At 33.5% G+C, this 21131-nt stretch overlaps 1 long non-coding RNA gene and 1 pseudogene across 2 annotated transcripts in view; one reads left to right on the top strand and one right to left on the bottom strand.

The window, feature by feature from the left end:
• Positions 1 to 21131, bottom strand: part of LOC137220759 (uncharacterized) — a 456326-nt gene that overhangs the window by 371793 nt on the left and 63402 nt on the right. The gene's annotated exons all lie outside the window — the stretch shown is intronic.
• On the top strand, positions 9205 to 9956 carry LOC137220758 (ferritin heavy chain pseudogene; annotated as a pseudogene).

Genomic DNA, 21131 nt, shown 5'->3' on the forward strand with positions numbered 1-21131 from the left:
GAAGTGAGACTAAAACAAAAACAAACAAATACCACCTCATAATCTTGTTTAAGCACAGACAAATTTTGATAACTGTACAAATTACAAAAATACCAAATATCCCTAGAGATTGTTGGCTTCAGGGCACTGACGGAGAAAGATTACCGGTTGAGAAGAAGGTGGATTTTGGAAGTTTAAGGAGATAAAAAATAACCTGCAAAATAGTCACCTAGGAGAATAGGATTATTAATTAACTTCAGTTCTAGAAAGAATAAGTTTTAAATATTGCAGGTAGTGCTCTAAGGATAAGGTAATTGAAATGGAGATTTGGAATGTGTTGCATTTATTATAATGACAAGTTTTAGGGTATCATATTAGGAGTGTAAGATGGAGGAAAAAATCAATAAAAGTGAAGATAAGGAACCAAACTGACAGGATGCTGGATGGATTATTCAAATGTAATGCAATTTTGAAGAATGTTGACCAGGACAGTGATAGAGTAGGTGTCAGTAAAGCAGATACTAAAATTATCCATGAACAAGGAGAACTGACCAGAAAGACTGCACAAAGAGTAATAATAGGGGTACGGTCTGATCATGTGAACTTCAGTGGAGCTGAGAGAGTGTGTGCGTGTATGTGTGTAGTGCGAGGGGATAGAGGTCTGATAGTCTGAAAGCAGCCGTTGAGAGTAAAAAGAATCACCTACTCTAAAGCGGAAAGATTAGCCATCTCACGGGCATAGTGGAATTAGTGACCTCAGAAGAGAGCCAAGGTCATATTAGAAAAAGAAGTTAAAGGAATGATTCAGAGAAAGTTGAGGATTTAAGACATACCTTGATGACAGTCCAGGAGTTCCAGAGGCACATTGAAAGGACTTGTGGATTGGGAATGAGATGGGATATAAGTCAGATTTGGGGATATGTGAAATAATCAGAGGGTTAGAATCTAGTTATTTGAGAATACTAAGACAGAATTCTATCTCTGGTGATGCTAGAAATATGTCATGATAAAACAAGTCCAGATGACCCCTACAGGGAAGCAGATGACCAGTTCTCACTCAAACAAAAAAACACTTATTGGAACTGGTGTCTCAGAATTTTGGGAGAGTGTGGTAAAAATGTAGGAGAAAGAACAAAATTTTGATGTTATAAGGAGCATGCCTCAAATCCCTTTTAGGAGGTAACTATGTACATGAACAAATTATTCAGATTATTTGGCAAAAACGCTAGGAAACTCCTTCCTGCATCAGGAAACTGCTGAAACAAGGGAGATCTGAAAAGATTCAGGGTACAGACACTTTGATAGACATTTGAAGACAAGAATTTTTTTCTGTACAAAATGCACCTTACAGAAAAATGTGTTAATACTAATTCACACAATACAAACATAATACCAGGAATTAGAAATACTAAAAATCTACATTGCATAAAACTTCTAAAAATAAATGCCTTATAGTCTATTCAAAAACTGTTTAAACTGATTTTATGTGTACTTCCATTAGATTAGCTTTGAAACTTGAAATAGTGAATATAATAAAGTCATCATCTCAGCACTGGACTTTCCCGAATTCATGTTAAGATTTTCTTTTTTTTTACATTCATAAGTTACAGACAACTTTTAAAACATTGCCCCTACCAAAAGCATTTCAAGGAAACCAGGATTAAATGCTTAAAGCCTACATTAATTAAAATAATCCAGGCAGTTTTCACTTTTTAGAACAGAACATTTAGTAAAGCAATTTCAACAACTATCACACATTTACTCCCTTTGTGCGTGTGTGTTTATGTGCGTGCACACAGGCGTGAGGGGTATGTGTGCACACACTCACTTGCATGAATGTGAATAATGTATGGACATAATGATGTTTATTAAAGCCATAAAACATAGTTTTTCAGCTTCAGGATAGCAATTCATACTTCTTTCATGTTATATTTAAGATACATTTCTTAGAAGGTAAGCGCTTCTTCATAGTAGCTGATATACCTTAATAATATTGATACAGAGGAGGGAGGTTACATTGAGGCAGAAATAGATTAAGTGACACGCTTTATAATATTTGAAATGATCACTGTTATCCAGTACCATATGCTTTTTTTCCCCCTCTTCTGCAGTAATTTCCCTTCATTTTTTATATAATAGTGTACCATGAAGTGACTTCCAGGAACATGTCACTGATTAAATCAATGTGGAATGACACAGCACTATCATTCCCATAGTGTTGAAGCACTTCTGGAAATGATTAAAAGGCAGGGCATTCCCTACTGACTGTTGAGGTGAGATGTATACTTTGGAGAAGATAGTCCTATTGAGCAGGTGTCAATTATAAAAGTGTTTGAAAATAGCAACTTTTCTTTTTTTTGAGGATATTTCAAATACGTGGCTGTTATATCTGATATGATTTTATCATAGGTCTGTAATTTCCTCTACAAATCTCAAATGAAAAGCTCTGAGACAGCATCAGACCAAACTGATATATTTACTATCTGATGTATCTAATGATTTTTAATAAAAATGTATTTTGATTTGAGGAAATTAATTTTATACTGTTAACAACACCAAATGTCAGATGAGCAAAGCTAAAAAAAAAAAAATCGTTATCTGCCTGAGATTATTGTTAACCCACTTTAATTATATTTTCTACAAACTTTTTTCTTTACATTACCTTATATTTAAAGACCTATTGAGCTTCTCTTGATGGGGCAAGTTAATATTGAGTTACATTTATTTTAAAATACATTGATAATGTACCCAGAATAAAACTGTTATGTTGCTTTATATGTTAAAAGTTTTCTTTCGTTTCTTTCAATCAGAAAGAAAAATACAAAGAAACAACAAAAGACCCCAACTGCAGCCATGTGTTCATAAGCAAATTTCATAAAACTTTAATTCTTGCTATTTGAGTAGCTTTGTGGGGACAATTTTGAGAGGAAAAGGAGATTTTGTCTGAATGGGACATGTGGTTTACAACCATTTTACTAAAATAAGTACTGGGTATGCATTTCAATTTCATAATTGAAATATGCAGCAAAGTTCCAAAAGTTGATTACTCACTATTCAGATATGCTCTAACATTTTATTTTCAGTTGGAACTATTCAACCAATTCCAGTGATGTCACATAGATTCAAGGTGTAAGGGTTAGTCTGTGATTGCATTTTATTCAGCAAGTGAAAGATTAAGATACACATAGGAATTTTAACTGGATAGCTAACACTGAAGTGTATAATTATTTTTTGTATACTTTATTTTAGAATAGTCTCAACCTCCAATAAACAATGAGATACTATGTCGGGAATAAAGAAATATGCATTATAACCATAATATGTGTCTAGTGGAAGAGTGTTTAAAAAAAAAAAATCCTTACTTCCCAGAGGCATCTGGTAAATTTCTAGTCTCACTAACAAATTTATTCCCTGTCATCCCTGAACCAGTGTGTATGTTCCCAGTCCTACAGAAGTCCATGTCAAGAGAGAATGGACTGCCATTACGAGTTCCACACTTTTAGTTAGGGGTTGTCAATCTCCCATTAGTATTTGGGCTTATAGTTGAAAGGGATGAATACCAGATCATGCATTCCAAAACTATCATTTATTTATTTTTTGCGTTATGTGGGCCTCTCACTGTTGTGGCCTCTTCCGTTGCAGAGCACAGGCTCTGGACGCACAGGCTCAGCGGCCATGGCTCACGGGCCCAGCCGCTCCGCGGCATGTGGGATCTTCCCGGACCGGGGCACGAACCCGTGTCCCCTATATCGGCAGGCGGACTTTCAACCACTGCGCCACCAGGGGAGCCCACTATCATTTATTTTTAAAAAATGAATAAACTAAAAATCAAGGAAATTCAATGACAATTAGTCTGATGAGTCTGAAGTGCATTAAGTTATGTAAAACACTTTGGTACAAGTCAAGAGCATCGTATGCCTCCCTCATCTCAGAATCATTGTTACTAAAGTCCATAACCAGTCCCCACATGGAATTTAATGACTCAGTATTTACTGTCTTGTGGAAGGCTAGATATTCCCCCAAAATTATACTAATATCTCTTAAGACCTTAAAATTTTTTAATTTAAAAACAAGTTATTAGAAAAAATTTTAAATTAGTAATATATTGGCATGCATATACGGCTTAAATCTATCAGTGGGAGACAAGTTAAGGGCAAGACAAACCTGAATACAGTTTATCTCAGGCCTTCTTTGTTACCTGTCGGTGGTCATCTTCCCCTTCCTTTTCCTACCCCACAGATTAGATCTTGTGAACCCAGTACCCTATAGACTTGCCATCAATTTTTTTTTCAGTCATAGATATTAGCAGGTTAAATTAACCTTACATAAAATTCAAATAACTGAATAAAATGTCTGTAAATTCATTTCCTAATATATATGAACTGAAGACATTTGGAATGGAAGATACAGTATTTTCTAATCTAAGTATATATAAAGAAAAGCTGTCATAAGATCTAAGCACCTAAGACTGTATCTGGCAAAGTTACAAAATTTGTAATAAAAAAGAAGCAAAGAGTGGGAGAGTATTTTTAAGTCTTCAGCATATGGAGTTAGTTCAAAACTGGAAATGGCACAGAATGATTATGAATTACCATTGGATATGATTCAAAATGTAAGCTAATAATAGGCATGTATTAGTTCACCTGCCTAGAAAATTAACTGAGCTATGAAATAAAATGAAGACATTAATGGGACATTTTAATTAGTGATATTATTATGTATACTTAGGACAAATTGTTTGGATAGGGAACTTAATTATCCACTGGAGGATCAAGCAGTAGATGATAAAGCTATATGTTATTATTGCCAGAAACATATTTGCATATTTGCCAAATTTAGCACTTTCTCCAATGTTTCAAAGCCTATCCTACATTTTAGATTTTGATTCATGCTCTTTTCTTTTTCAATGATTTTAACTATTCGAAGTTTCAAATAAAAATCCTTGGAAATTAAATATATAAGACTTGAAAATTATCATATGTTTTTTTCAAACCAAAAATATTTAGTTGATCTCATTTTACATCTTTAGTCTAAGAAAAAATTCTCACATGGTGTAGGCCAAATTCTGAACTGCCTTCTCCACCACCCATGCTTATGTTTTTAAAAACTGTCATCATACATCTTTAGCAAATAGTAGGATAAAACTCCTTTTAATGTACTATAATTTTAACAAAAATGCTGGTTTTGTAAAATTAAAATGCTGGTAAGGAAGACATTAATGATGCTTATGAGCCTTTTTATGTCAATTATTACCAGGGTTTTGCACATTCTAATTCATTAATAAATGGGAAAAAAGGGAAGTCATGTTTTATTACCTACCATTACCCTAATAAAATGAGATTTTCTTTCAATGAGAGTATTAAGGGATATTGCCAATTTCCATTTTTCCAGAAAATCCATTTTTACAAAGTGACCTTGGTTTTTTGACCCATTCTGAAAGAAATTTTGCTGTAGTTTTCATATTCATCTTCCTTATGCTTTCCTTATTTAACTCCAGTAGCAGCCATGAATTTAGGTAGAGCTCCTTTCTTCACCTGTCAAATACACTGAAACTATGATCTATTATTGTTTGAATACATCATCATACATCATCTTTTCAAAGTACTTAACTGCTAATACAATTATCCCTGGATTTTATAATGTTCTATTTTACCTGCATAGATTCAACAAATATTTGTCTGGTACCACCCACTGTCCTAGTCACTGGCATCTTAAAAATTTCTATTCCCTTTGAACACACTGTCTTAATCTATATCTCTAAGGTTTTATTTTCCTCTCTCTCAATTTACCATTAATTTGCACTCTTTGTGAAATTACACCTTCAGCATCTGTACCCTACCCAATTTTCTCATATTACTTCCCATTAGGTTTTCTCATCTGGATTTTTCTGCTCTATTATTATCTTTGGATATCTACTCTAATAGTTCTCATTGAAGCAAATCTGCACCAAAAAAAACCCCTCTTCTTTTACTTATACAGTTCTTAGGACCCCAAAACCAAACCATGGTGATTTTTAAATTTCCACATTTTACAGACAACTTAACTTGAACCAGTTCACTTGGCCATAAGTATCTATTATTTTAACATCAATTTCCATTGAATTTCCTTGTGGGAAGTAATTATTCCCAATCTCAGTCTTTATAATTGTAGATGGGTGACCACACCTCTGGATGTTCCTGGCCACAATAAATGATTTAAAGTTGATTATAAAGTTGATTATTTTCTCTGATTCAGACCAAATCAGAGAAACTCAAATCCCAACACCTGGGTTGAAACTATAGTGAATGAAGCACTCTCTTTCATCTAGGTTTGCCTAATCAGTAGAATCAAGCCATTTTGTCTCACCCAGGAGTAACCTCCTTAAAATGAAGCCAACATGGAGAAAATCAGCACTGAGTTACAAATATACCTCTCATGTAATCTTGAGTACATGAGATAATTTATGCTTGGAAACAGCTCTACTATTGAAATGTTCTGTTATGAAAGCCAGAGATTGCTTTACTTATTTATTTGATTTTGATTTGGGTTTATATCAGTTATAAACAAGAGTCCTAAGTTACATTATTGACTTTGTAATCCTCCATGCATATTTTTAATAAACTTTCTTTGTTTTTCTCATAAACCTATAACAATCCAGATAAAAAGCAAGCATTCACAGACCCTGACCATTGCTTAGAATTTCTACTAATCATTTATTTTCTACCCCAAGACTCATTCCCTCCAATAGTTGTCCCATATTCCTCTCCTTGCAGGGTCTCTAATCCCTTCCTGACCTATTCCTTAGCTAACTATTTCATAAGTCAGTGACAACTGTAACTACCATCTACCACTCCCTTCACATCTGATTACCTTTGCCTTCTTGTTTTGAATGTTAACAAAAGACTTGGCTCTTGAGCAGCCACCTTGCAGACATGGGAGAAAAGTCAAGGGAATCAAAGAGATATTGTCTTTGACATCTTTAAACCACTAAACCAATGCTAGCAGCCCTCAAACTCCAGCCCTCAAACTTGTTATATAAAAATATACTCACTTATTTAAGTCATTTATAGTCAAGAATCTGTTACTGTAGCAAAAGCTGCTTACCAATGCAGATGTTTTCCAAATAATGACTGAGAAACATATTTATTTGCTACAACTAATTTAGGAACAATAGGGTGTTTTTCAGACAGTCCATCAGTCAGCATCCATTAATTGAGCAAATAAACCCACAAACTTTGGCTAAACTAATCCAGGTGCATTAAAAAAAAAAAAAAAAAGAAATGGAAGAATGGTTTTCAAAATATATTCTATCTTATTGCTATGCATTTATAGTCTGGAGTTACACATTTGGCTGAAAACTAAGGAAGGAAATAAAAATAAAATTGTGTGAGAAAAAGGAGGAAAAGGAAAGAAAAGAAGGAATATTGCAATATACAAAAAATATGTGAGGAGGATAAGGTGTGAAATTTTAGCTAGTGAAAGCAAAGGGTCAAATGATAGATGGTAGACAAACTCTGGACACATATTCAAGATCTATAAGTGTAACTTCACAAAACATTTGCCAGAGCAGTATAGTAATATGAGACAATAATGGACTTTCAATTCTGGAAAACCTTGATTTAAATGCTAGTTTCACCTCCAACCCTATCTCTGCAACCTACAGTTAATTTACTTAAATTTTCTCTTTCTAATTCTTATCATTTGTAAACTTGTGAAAACAATACTACATCTGGACTAAAATTAGAAAGTAAGTCAAATGATCCATATTCATTACATAAATGTTTAGTTTTGTTTCACAGCATTCTTCCAAGTTGATTTATCGTATTCTCATTGACTTTCATTTTTATTTTAATTAAAAAAGAACAATAAAAATGTGGGAGTAGGATTCAATGAAATAAAAAAACAAGCATACCATAAAGAAAATCAACAAAGGCACTTTAGTTATCCTTAAAAGCTAATTTATAAACCAAAAAACAAAATTAATCAAGCAAAAAAGAGAAAAGATGCATGAAAACTACTAATTTTATGGGCATTAATAAAAAGGAAAATAAAAATAATTATGATAAACTTTACACCAAATATTTTGTATTTCAGATGAATTTAACAATATTTTAGGAAAACACAATTTACCAAAACTGACAAACAGAATATTACTATATTTAATAAATATATCAGAATGCGTACCAAAATTTACTCAATGAGATTGCCAGGTCAAGTTGGTGTCACCTACATAATTTCCAGACAGTTAAGGAAGAAATAATACTGATTATACACAAACTACTCAGCAAAGTTTTCTATGTGTACAATATAACTTAGTTACTGGACAATGATATTACAAAATAAGAAAATTATAGGCTAACCTTTCACATAAATATAGATGTAAAATTTCAAAACAAAATATTAACATATCAAATCTATCTTTATCTATCTACCCACCTATCATCTATCTACTTAACTAAAATAAATATATCTCAACATAATTTGCTTCCAAGAAACACAATACAGAAACATCAAGCAATGTAATTCACCATATTAATAAGGTAGAAAATCATACATATGGTATCTATTGAAAAGTGTATATGTAGTTGCAAAAATATCATTTAATATAATTCACAAACATTCAAAGATGCTAAGAAAATTTGGAAGATTTATCTTAATCTCATAAAGAATGTTCACTTAAAAAACAAACAAAAACAAGAGCAAAAACAGATTCAGTAAAGAATAAAGTACTGAAATCTTTCTGAAATCCAGAATAAAAAAGGTATACTCAATAAAACACACCAAGATTGTGTTGGATATATTGTCAGTAAAACAACGCAAGAAAAAAATAATAATTTGCTATTTATAAATGACAATTTTGTAAATAAAAAAGCTTGGTGTATACAAGTATTTATATGTATGCCTATCTATATACTTATCTTGTTAGCTATCTAGATATATTTATACTTCTATATAACTACAAAAATTTTGGGTATAAAATGATACCATTTTTAATAGCATACAAAAATAAAATATCAAGCTAAGAAAACATGATGTACAGAACAATGTTTTATAGTTATTCTAAGTTAAGAAATATTAAAAAGAGAACTAGACAGTCTTCGTGGAGAGTAGCCATGGTTTCCTGCTTCAACAGTGCTTGGACGGAACCCGGTGCTCTTCCCCCGCTCTGGCCAGACGCTCAGAGCCAGCCCTCGCCACCACCTCACAGTGCCCTCTGACCGCCCTAAGGTCCCTGCCGCCGTTACAGCGCCATGCAGCCACTGCCACCACTTCACCTCAGCCGCCCGCCATGACGACCGTGTCCCCCTCGCAGGTGTGCCAGAACTACCACCAGGACTCAGAGAACACCATCAACCGCCAGACCAACCTGGAGCTCTACACCTCCTACGTCTACCTGTCCATGTCGTACTATTTTGACCGCGATGATGTGGCTTTGAAGAACTTTGCCAAATACTTTCTTCACCAATCTTGTGAGGAGAGGGAACATGCTGAGAAACTGATGAAGCTGCAGAACCAATGGGGTGGCTGAATCTTCCTTCAGGATATCAAGAAACCAGACTGTGATGACTGGAAGAATGGGCTGAATGCAATGGAATGTGCGCTACACTTGGACAAAAGTGTGAATCAGTCACTACTGGAACTGCACAAACTGGCCACTGAGAAAAATGACCCCCATTTGTGTGACTTCATTGAGACTCATTATCTGAATGAGTAGATGAAATCCATTAAAGAATTGGGTGACCATGTAACCAACTTGCACACGATGGGGCCCCCGAATCTGGCATGGCACAGTATCTCTTTGATAAGCACACACTGGGAAATAGTGATAATGAGAGCTAAGCCTTAGGCTGGCTTCCGTAGCCACAGGGGTGACCTCCCTTGTCACCAAGGCAGTGCATGCATGTTTGGGTTAACTTTACCTTTTCTGTAAGTTGTACCAAAACATCTACAAGTCCTTTCCTTAGTACCATTCCTTCAAATAAAGTAATTTGGTACCCCCCCAAAAAAAAGAGAACTAGATAAATGGAGGGATAGGGAATGTTAATGGATTGAAAGACTCAATATTATAAAGATATTAATTCTGTATAGAGTTGTCTCATTATAATCAAAATAACATGTTGTTTATAAGAAAGATTCTGACAAGCTGGTTTTAAAGATATGGCAATTCTAAAAATGCTGGGTTTTAGAATACGTTCAAACTTAAGTTGTTAGCAACTTAAAATAGATTGCTATAAAGTAAGTTATTTTATGAAAGCCTCTTGTTAACCACAAAGCAAAAATCTAGAGAGGACACACAAAAGATAGAGTCTATGAATACCAATTGAGAAAATAATCAAATCACAAAGAAAGAGAAAAAAGAAACAGGAATTATAAAACAACACAAAACAACAAAATGACAATAGTAACATACCTATCAATAAACTTCAATGTAAATGGACTAAATTCTCCAATCAAAAGACTAGACTCATCTGTTTGCTGCCTACAAGAAATTCACTTCAGATATAAGGACAAACATAGACTGACAGTGAAGGGATAGAAAAGGATATTCCATACAAACAGAAACCAAAAGAAAGTTGGGGTAGATATACCAGACAAAATAAAGTTTAAGACAAAGACTCTCATAAGAGACAAAGATCATCACATAATGATAAAGGGGTCAAACAAGAGAATATAACATTGTTTAAGTATTGATGCACTCAGTATAGAAATACCTAGACATACAAAGTATGAACATACGTAAAGGATGAAGTAGACAGCAATACAATAATAGTAGGGGGCTTTTATTCCCCATTAACATCAGTGGATAGAGGACCTATACAGAAAATCAGTAAGGAAACATTGACTTTAAACAATGTGGTAGTACAGGTGGATTTAACAGAAATATATATATAACATTCTACCAAAATGCAACAGAATACATATTCTACTCAAGCACATATGAAGTATTCCCAGGACTGATCATATGTTAGGTCAGAAAAGAAGTCTTAATACACTTAAGAAGATGAAATCATATCAATCATTTTTTTTGACCACCCACTGTATAAAATAAAGAAAACTGGAAAATTCATAAATATATGGAGATTGAACTGCATGCTATCATACACACAATGACTCAAAGAAACTAAAAGAGAAATACAAAATTACCTTGAGACAAATGAAAATGGAAATACAACCTACCTAACCTTATGGGATGTAGCAAGAGCAGTTTGAAGAGGAAAGTTCATAGGGATAAATGTCTGCATCAAGAAACAAAGATCTAAAATAAACAACCTAACTTTACATATCAAGGAAATAGAGAAAGAACAACAAATGAACTCTAAAATTGGTAGAAGTAAGTAAAATATGAAGATCAGAATGGAATCAATGAAATACAGACTAAAACATTAATAGAAAAGATCAATGAAACTAAGATCTGGTTCTTTAAAAAATAAACAAAATTAACAAATCTTTAGCTAGATACACAAAGAAAAAAGAGAGGACTCAAACAAATCAGAAATGAAAGAGGAGATGTTACAACTGATACCACAGAAATACAAAGGAATATAAGAGACTACTATGAAAATTTATCCACCAACAAATTAGATAACCTAGAAGAAATGTATAAATTCCTAGAAACATTCAACTTACCAAAACTGAAACATGAAGAGAATATTTGAACAGACCAATCACTAGTAAGGAGGTAATCAGTAATCAAAAAACCTCCCAACAAGAACAACAACAGGGCTTCCCTGGTGGCGCAGTGGTTGAGAGTCTGCCTGCCGATGCAGGGTACACGGGTTCGTGTCCCGGTCCAGGAAGATCCCACATGCCATGGAGGGCCTGGGCCCATGAGCCATGGCCGCTGAGCCTGTGCGTCCGGAGCCTGTACTCCGCAACGGGAGAGGCCACAGCAGTGAGAGGCCCGCATACCGCAAAAACAACAACAACAACAACAAAAAGTCCACGACTAGATGACTTTACTGGTGAATTCTACCAAATATTCAAAGAAGAATTAATACCAATCCTTCTCAAACTCTTCCAAAAATAAATTAGGAAACATTTCCAAGCTCACTTTATGAGGTCATGATTACCCTGATACCAAAACCAGACACAAGATAAGAAAATCACAGGCTAAAATCCTTGCTGAACATAGATGCAAAAATCCTCAACACCATATTGGCAAACTGAATTCAAAACTACATTAAAAGGATTATACACCATGATCAAGAAGAATTTATTCCATGGATGCAAGGATGGTTCAATGTCCACAAATCAATGTGATATACAATGTTAACAAAATTAAGGATAAAAAAAATCATATTATCTCAAAAGACTCAGAAAAAGCATGTGACAACATTCAACATCTGAAGTGAGTTTACTGTTGGCAACATACAGATGGGTCTATGTATTTTGATTGAATTTAGTCCATTTACATTAAAGTTTATCGACAGGTACATAATTATTGCTATTTTTTAATTGTTTCTGGTTGCTTCATAATTTCTCTGTTCCTTTCTTCTTGCTCTCTTCCTTTGTAATATGATAGTTTACTGAAGTGTTACGCTTATACTCCTATATCTTTCATGCTTCTGCTATAGGTTATTGCTTTGTGATTACATGAGGCATACATAAAATAACAGTAACATGTGAAAGAATGAAACTGGACTACTATCTTACACCATACACAAAAATAACTCAAATGGATTAAATAATTGAGTCTAAGACCTGAAATGATAAAACTCCTAGAAGAAAATACATTTCTAATAAGGGGTTAATATCCAAAATATATTAAGCCATACAAGTCAATAGCACAAAAATAATCTGAGTAAAAATGGGAAGACAAACTTAAAGGACATTTTTCCAAAGAAGTCATACAGATAGCCAACAGGTATATGAAAAAGTGCTCGACATCACTATTCATCAGGAAAATACAAATCAAAATTGCAATGAGATATCACTTCATGTCTATTATCAAAAATATGAGGTAACAAGTATTGGTGAAGATATGGAGAAAAGAGAACCCTTTGCACTCTTGGTGGGAATGTACATTGGTGCAGCCACTATGAAAAACAGTATGGAAGTTCCTCAAAAAAACTAAAAGTAGGGCTTCCCTGGTGGCGCAGTGGTTGAGAGTCCACCTGCCGTTGCAGGGGACACAGGTTCGTGCCCCGGTCTGGGAAGATCCCACATGCCGCGGAGTGGCTAGTCCTGTGAGCCATGGCCGTTGAGCCTGTGCTTCTGGAGCCTGTGCTCCACAACGGGAGAGGCCACAACAGTGAGAGGCCTGCATACCGCAAAGAAAAAGAAAAAAAAAAACCTAAGAGTAGAACTACCATATGATCCAGCAACTTCACTTCTGGGTTTTATCCAAAGAAAATAAAAATACTAAATTGAAAAGATATATGCACCCACATGTTCATTGCAGCATTATTTACAATTGCCAAAACATGGAAGAAACCTAAGTGTCCACTGATGGATGAATATATTAAAAAATTGGATATCTTTATATATCCCCCACACAGGAATATTATTCAGTGATTTAAATAAATCTTGTGATTTGTGACAAAATGAAAGGAACTTGGGGGCATTATGGTAAGTGAGTTAGGTCATAGAAAAAGACAAATTCTAAGTGATTCCACTTACTTGTGGAATGTACAGAACAAACAAAAAATGTTCTCACAGATACAGAGAACAGATTGATGGTTGCCAGGGTTGGGGGGTGAGGGTGTGGGAGAGTGGGGATGGGCAAAATGAATAAAAATGGTTAAAAGACAAAACTTCCAGTTGTAAAATAAATGTCATGGGAATATAATGTATACCATGTAACTATAGTTAATACTGTATTAGATATTTGAAAGACCTTAGTTCTTATTACAAGAAAAAAATTTATAACTATGCATGATGATGGATGTTAACTAGATTTTTGTGATTATGTGACAATATACACAAATATTGTATCATTTTGTTGTACATCTGAAACTAACAATGTTACATGTCAATTATATGTCAACTTAAAAAGTATACATGGCAATGCAATAATATAGGAAAAATCTAGACAATATTGATTTTAAAAAGAGCTGGAAACTTTCACTACCTACTGATCTATTATAAAGTTACATTAATTAAGATACTGTGAATGAAAATAAAACAGAATAATGGAATACAGTAAAGAGTGCAGAAACAGTCCCACAGATATATTTCAGTGGACTTATTAAACAGTGACCCTATAGTGCTTTTCAGAACAGGTAGGCTTTACAATAAAGAGTTCTGCGAAAATTTGGTATCCATATGGGAAACTTTGCCTTTATTTCATACTACACAAAAATGAATTCCAGATGAAGTGATATGCATTTCAAAAGTAAAACAATACATCTTCTACATGAAAACATAGAAGAGTATCTTTACAATCTTGGAAGGCAAGAGATTTCTTCAACAGGTCACAAAAATTATGAAGTATAAAAAAGATTAGATGGCAAGGTCTTCTAGTAATCTGCTCAAGGTAGATATTCCTAGCATGATCTTACTGCCTTCTAATCATGTTTTCCACCCAGAAACCATCAATAAACCAGTTGTCCCTTGGGGTTACCAGGTGAGTTTTGGACTTGAAGTAGCACATCATCAACTCCAATACCCTTATCTTAGCTAAGAGTTAAATCCATGCATCCAAATATCCCCAGAAATAAGGGTGGAGAATTCCAAACCCAGCTGTAAACTACTTCCATAAGTCTACCATTGATTCTTGGTCAAACTTATTAAATTATAAATTGCAGTATGTTTCCTTCTCTTCCATTTTTTGCACTATTTAAAGGACATGAAAGCAAAAAAAAAAACCTGCCAGGATATTATTTGTATCATTAAATTATGTTTGCTGTTTTTAAAAAAATAGCTTTAATTTCACCAAATATTCCAGCACAAACTTCATAATTATGCCCAAACAATAAATCTTTTGGTTCCTTTTATTCCTAAATTTGAACTTAAAGAAAGGCATCAATAGACTTTTCCCTCAACTACAGCCATAGCAACACGGGAAGTTCCCTATGAACAGCAATTAGAATTTTTAAAAATGCTTGACTTGGTCTATGGGTACATGAACAAGCACCAAGCACAGCTCTGGCACAGCAGTTCTAATCAAGTGCAGCCCTTAAAAAAAAAAACAGAAAACAAATAAACAAACAAAAAAACAGCATTAGGGGGAAATCCCCCAGTTGGTAAGCCTCAAGTGGTACACTTGATCAACCCCTTTCAGTTGAGGAAAAAGTGGTGCGAGATAAGGATATATCATACCTTTGGGCAGTGGCAAATAGTATCAAACAGAGATAAAGATTTGAATATCAGAAACAATGATTTATAGGGAAGAGCAATGAAGATGGACCCTATGGAGTGTTGGCATGCTCTAAGAAATGGCCTTTTTTTCCTCTTTTCTGTTACTTCTTCATAAACTAGACTCCTAAACTTAGAGAGTTTATCATATGCTATTCTGATATTTAAGTTTTGGCAGATACTATCTATAGTAGTTTGAATGGTGGCCCCCCAAAAGAAATGCCCACATCCTCATTCCTGAAACCTGTTAATATTACCTTATTTGTAAAAAGGGTCTTTGCAGATAATTTCGCTAAGGATCTTGAGATGAAATCTTCCTGGATGAACCCTAAACTCAATTAAAAGTACCCTTTTAAGAGAAGGGCGAGGAAAAGACTCAGACAGAAGAGAAGGTCCTGTGAAGAGAGTGGCAGAGATTGGATTAATGCAGCCACAAACTAATGAATGTGACAGCCACCAAAATTTAAATGAGGCAAGGAATGGGGTCTCCTCTTGAACTTTGAGAAGTATCATGGCCCTGATGACACCTTGGTTTCTGGCCTCCAAAACTGGGAGGAAAAAATAAATTTTTGTTTTAAGCCACTCAGTTTTTTGATAATTTATTATAGCAGCCACAGGAAACGAATACCGTATTATTAATTTTTTAATTATGATGAAAGTAAATTTTTTCTAAAATTTAAATAAATATAAACAAATTTAGAATTTAATCGATCAAAGTACTGTGAGTTCTGATGGTATCTTTTCATTTAATATAATGTAGTTATACTTTATGAACCCTTTTCAAAAGAAGTTACATTTTTCCTCCCTCTTTTCCTTGATTTAATTCTAAAAGGTTTAAATACCAGGCAATTTCTTGGAGAAAATTTACTGCAAAAACTTCAATTTATCTGGTCAGAATTAATAAAATAAGAGTGTCAAATAGAAGAGAAAGATAACATCCATTGCAACTTTGGTCCCCAATAAATGTTGTTGAACCATAATTTGTGTATATTTTCACTGTGACAGTGAGTTTTTATAGCACTGTCTAAAGTGTTAAATAAGTCCATGATTCACTTGTTCACTAAACCATTGTTCATATGCCAAAAAAAGATGAGAAGTAGCCAAAACAGATGGCAGCTATAATAGTTCCTCTGCTTAAAATAAATTATATACAGGAAAAGAGCATTTATTGGTATTCCCGCAATTCAGACCAACAGGATAGGCACATTTGGAAAGCACTTTGGGTGAGGTCATTTAAATGTAGAATTGAAAATATTATGATGTCTTGGAGAGCTGAGAGATACTTATATTTTCTCAGTTACATAACAGTGATTCTAAATTATTGCTCATTAACCCTGTGTTGCAATAACTATGAATTACAAGGGAATGGTTGTTCTTTTTAAAATAAATAAGGAGATACTGTTATGAGCAAGGATCAATATACATCAAATAATGCATTTCAATATGCATTATAAGTAAATACTGTCTGTAAGGTCTTTGCTAAAATTCTATCCAAGCTTCTGGATTCCTTCTTTATCTTTGGGTGATAGCATTTGCTCTGACTTTTCCTCAAAACGTACTCCTAAATTTTTCTTTCATACCAAGGAAAATATGCTAATGATAGCTTAAACTATTCTATGCCATTGGCTATACTAGTTAAATATTTTACTTATTAGGAATTGATTAAATAATTACGAAGTTGGAAAGGATCTTCAGAACATTTAAAGGTCTCCATAAAACAGCAGTGTACTCACACCGCCCTCTGGGTAACTGGATAACAGGGCATCTCTTCCTTTTATGATTATGATTCAAATTTAACATTTGGCTTTACAATTCCTTTCTTGGCAATTGGCCTAAGAATAGTCAATCTGAGTAATCAAGTGGATAAGTACTCAAGTTCATATATTTAGTTTCCTCAAAAGGAGTTTCAATACTACTTCATGATTGTAATAGTGGTAATAATTGCTTCATTCTGGAAGGATTATATTGAGTAAGAAATGTTTTATATATCAGAAAAATACTTGTTTCTTAGAGGATATAGAAAAATATATGTCATCCTTAGTTTGTTTACATGTGCAGTTATGAGAAAATCTTAAGACTGTCCAAGATAATTACCATAATTCAGTATTGCTAACACAATATTTTACAAGGAAAATAAAATGAATTTTTCTGTGTTTGACACAAATACACATTTAATATCATTAGCTACTGAAGATTTTTAAAAGTGTTTCAGCAAAGCCTAAAGCTATATTCTAAGCATGTTAAAAGATATGAATTATAAAGTAAGGCATATTACAGGTGTGAAATAGTGTTCTTTAATCATTTAGTTATTTTTATGGAACTAAATAGACAATCTACTAGAGTATGCTTTTCTTAACCAAATATTAAGCAAGATATGATAGTAAGCTAGACATGAGAGTTCATTAATTCTTTCAGGAATTTACGACACCATTAGAGTCCTGTCAAACACTACAGTAATGTGAACAGTGATCAACAACAAAAGGACATGTGATAAATCTTTCATAGTCAATTATTTATGAGTCAAAGACATTCTAATGATTAGATTTTACTAATTAGGGTGTACACAATTCTTTAAAAGACATTGAGGTTTAGCAAATTTGATTTCAAGTAGAGTAGAATTCAGTTTCAATTGCCTCCTGCACACCAGGGGTTGTTTCCTGGACAGACAGCTTTTTCCTGCCAACTTCTAGTCCCAGCAGTGTCCTGACACGAGATGATCCAAAGTTTAGATACTTGAAAAGAATTTGATGGGTGGGATCTTTATACTAAAGAGATTATGCCATGCACCTGTGTTCAACTAATCTATAACAAAGGAGGCAAGACTGTATTATACAATGGAGAAAAGACAGTCTATTCAGTAAGTGGTGCTGGGAAAAGTAGATAGCTACCCTTAAAAGAATGAAATTGGAACACTCACTAATACCATATACAAAAAAATAAAATCAAAATGGATTAAAGGCCTAAATATAAGATGAGATACTATAAGACTCTTAGAGGGAAACATAGGCAGAACATTCTCTGACATAAATAGCAGCAAGATCTTTTTTGACCCACCTCCTTGAGTAATGAAAATAACAAAAATAAACAAATGCTACCTAGTTAAAAGCTTTTGCACAGCAAGGGAAACCATAAACAAAACAAAAAGACAGCCCACAGAATGGGAGAAAATATTTGCAACCGAAGCAACTGACAAGGGATTAATCTCCAAAATATACAAACAGTTCATGTAGCTCAGTATCAAAAAAAAAAAAAAAAAAAAAACAATCCAATTGAAAAATGGGCAGAAGATCTAAATAGATACTTCTCCAAAGAAGACATACAGATGACCAGGAGGCACATGAAAAATGCTCAACATCACTAATTATCAGAGAAATGCTAATCAAAACTACAGTGAGGTATCACCTCACACCAGTCAGAATGGCCATCATCAAAAAATACCTACAAATAAGTGCTGGAGAGGATGTGGAGAAAAGGGAACCCTCCTACACTGTTGGTGGGAATGTAAATTGGTACAGCCACTATGGAGAACAGTATGGAGGGGTTCCTTAAAAAACTATAAATAGAGCTACCATATGATCCAGCAATCCCACTCCTGGGCATATATCTAAAAATCATGAAAACTCTAATTTGAAAAGCTACACGCACACCGATGTTCATTGCAGCACTATTAAAAAATAACCAAGACATGGAAGCATCTCAAGTGTCCATCGACAGAGGAATGGATAAAGAAGATGGGGTGTGTGTGTGTATATATATATATATATATATACACACCTATATATGTGTATTATATATGTATAATATACATATATAATACACATATATATATATACACACACAAAGGAATACTACTCCATTATAAAAAGAATGAAATAATGCCATTTGCAGCAACATGAATGGACCTAGAGATTGTCATACTGAATGAAGTAAGTTGGACAGAGAAGGACAAATATTATATGATATTGCTTATATGTAGAATCTAAAAAAACGGGTACAAATGAACTTATTTACAAAACAGAAATAGAGTCACAGATGAAGAAAACAATCTTATGGTTACCAGGGGGGCAAGGGGAGGAGGGATATTTTGGGGGATTGGGGATTGACATATATACACTACTATATATAAAATAGATAACTAATAAGGAACTACTGTATAGCACAAGGAACTCTCCTCAATACTCTGTAATGACCTATATGGGAAAATAATCTAAAAAAGACTGGATATATGTTTACGTATAACTGATTCACTTTGCTGTTTAGCAGAAAGTAGCACAACACTGTAAATCAACTATACTCCAATAAAAATTAAAATATCTAAAACGAAATAAAGAGATTATGATTGATCATGGCTTTGAGTGCCATATTTATTTCTTTGGAAAATATTCATCTACTTCTATGTTCTTAAGAATGGAAAATTGCTTTTCTTTCCTGCAAAGTAACATTAATTACTACTCTCCTTCCTATTCTTAGATAGATATCCATGTTGCCCAAGTCCATTTATAATTTTATAACACCAGTCACTTTCTGAAATGTGTTAGAAAATTAACAAACAAAACTTCAAAATTGAATTTTCCAAGGAAAATATGATGGTAAGGAATTACAGAATTTTAAAAAATATTACCTGTTAATTCTAGAAAAATAATTTTCAACCTTGGCTATATATTAAGCTTAACCTATAATCTTTACAAGATCTTGGTTTTTAAACATAGATATTTTTATTATCTGTATTTTAGAATACAGATAATAAAAACAATAAAATCATTTTTCATATGATTTATGAAAGTCATATGTTAACTCTTTTGCAACACTTTTTTGAGTCACATTTGCCTCTAAATTTCATGTTAATTCAGTTGAAGTTTATTTTTATTCTTGAATCATATTTTTTTGTGTGTAAATATATGACAGTATAACCATCCATTGTCTGTTGAATACATTTTTGGATTGATCTCTGTTCCAGTGTTTTGTTATTACAAGTTATGTTTCTGAGCACATTTTTGTACACATCCCTGGTATATATATCTGAAAGTTGGATAACCAGCAGTTTGTGCGTGTTCAACCAGATAATGTGAGAGTGTACATTAAAAGAGGCTGTTTAACTTCCTATAGTAATTGTTTCTGGTGCTCTAATTCCTCAACAACACTCAAAATGATCAAACATTTTACCTATTTTTGCAATTCTAGTGGGTATAATATAGTTATTCTCTACAGTCTTAATTTTCATTCCCTGATGAGTTATGAAAGTGTACTTCTTTCCATATGCTTAAATGTATTTACTACTGTTCATGTTTAGTGGCAAATTCGGGAGTGTATGTTTTGCTAACATGCCTCACAGACATTTTATCGTCTCTAAACTAAAATAAAATTGATGGTGGAAAATGTATGTATCTTGTTTTCCTTTACTGAATTATTGAGGTATAATTTATACAATTAAATGCATCCACTATTATTATAATTTGATGAGTTTGATTATATGTACACATTTGTATAACTACCAATATAATTAAAACAATTTTAATAAGCCTAAGAAAGCTCCCTTGTGACCTTTCCAATTAAATCCTTGCCCATCACAGGTTATAAGCACCAACATAGACCATATGCTGTGACATAACACAAATTTCAATTATGCAGAGTATATGTTCTAACTATATGAAATTAAATTAGAAATAAATATAAAGGGATCAGAAAAATCCACAAATACTTGAAAATTGAGTAACAAACCTAATATCTTATGGACAAATAGAAATTATCAGAAATATAAAATACTTTGAAGCATATGTCCTTGAAAAGATGTATATCCTGTTTTGTTGTTGGGGGCATTGATCTACAAGTGTCAAATAGGGTAAGTTGGTCACTAATGTTGTAGTCTTCCTAACCCA

The sequence above is a fragment of the Pseudorca crassidens genome, chromosome 3 (genome assembly GCF_039906515.1).
Source record: "Pseudorca crassidens isolate mPseCra1 chromosome 3, mPseCra1.hap1, whole genome shotgun sequence".
Classification (NCBI taxonomy): Eukaryota; Metazoa; Chordata; class Mammalia; order Artiodactyla; family Delphinidae; genus Pseudorca; species Pseudorca crassidens.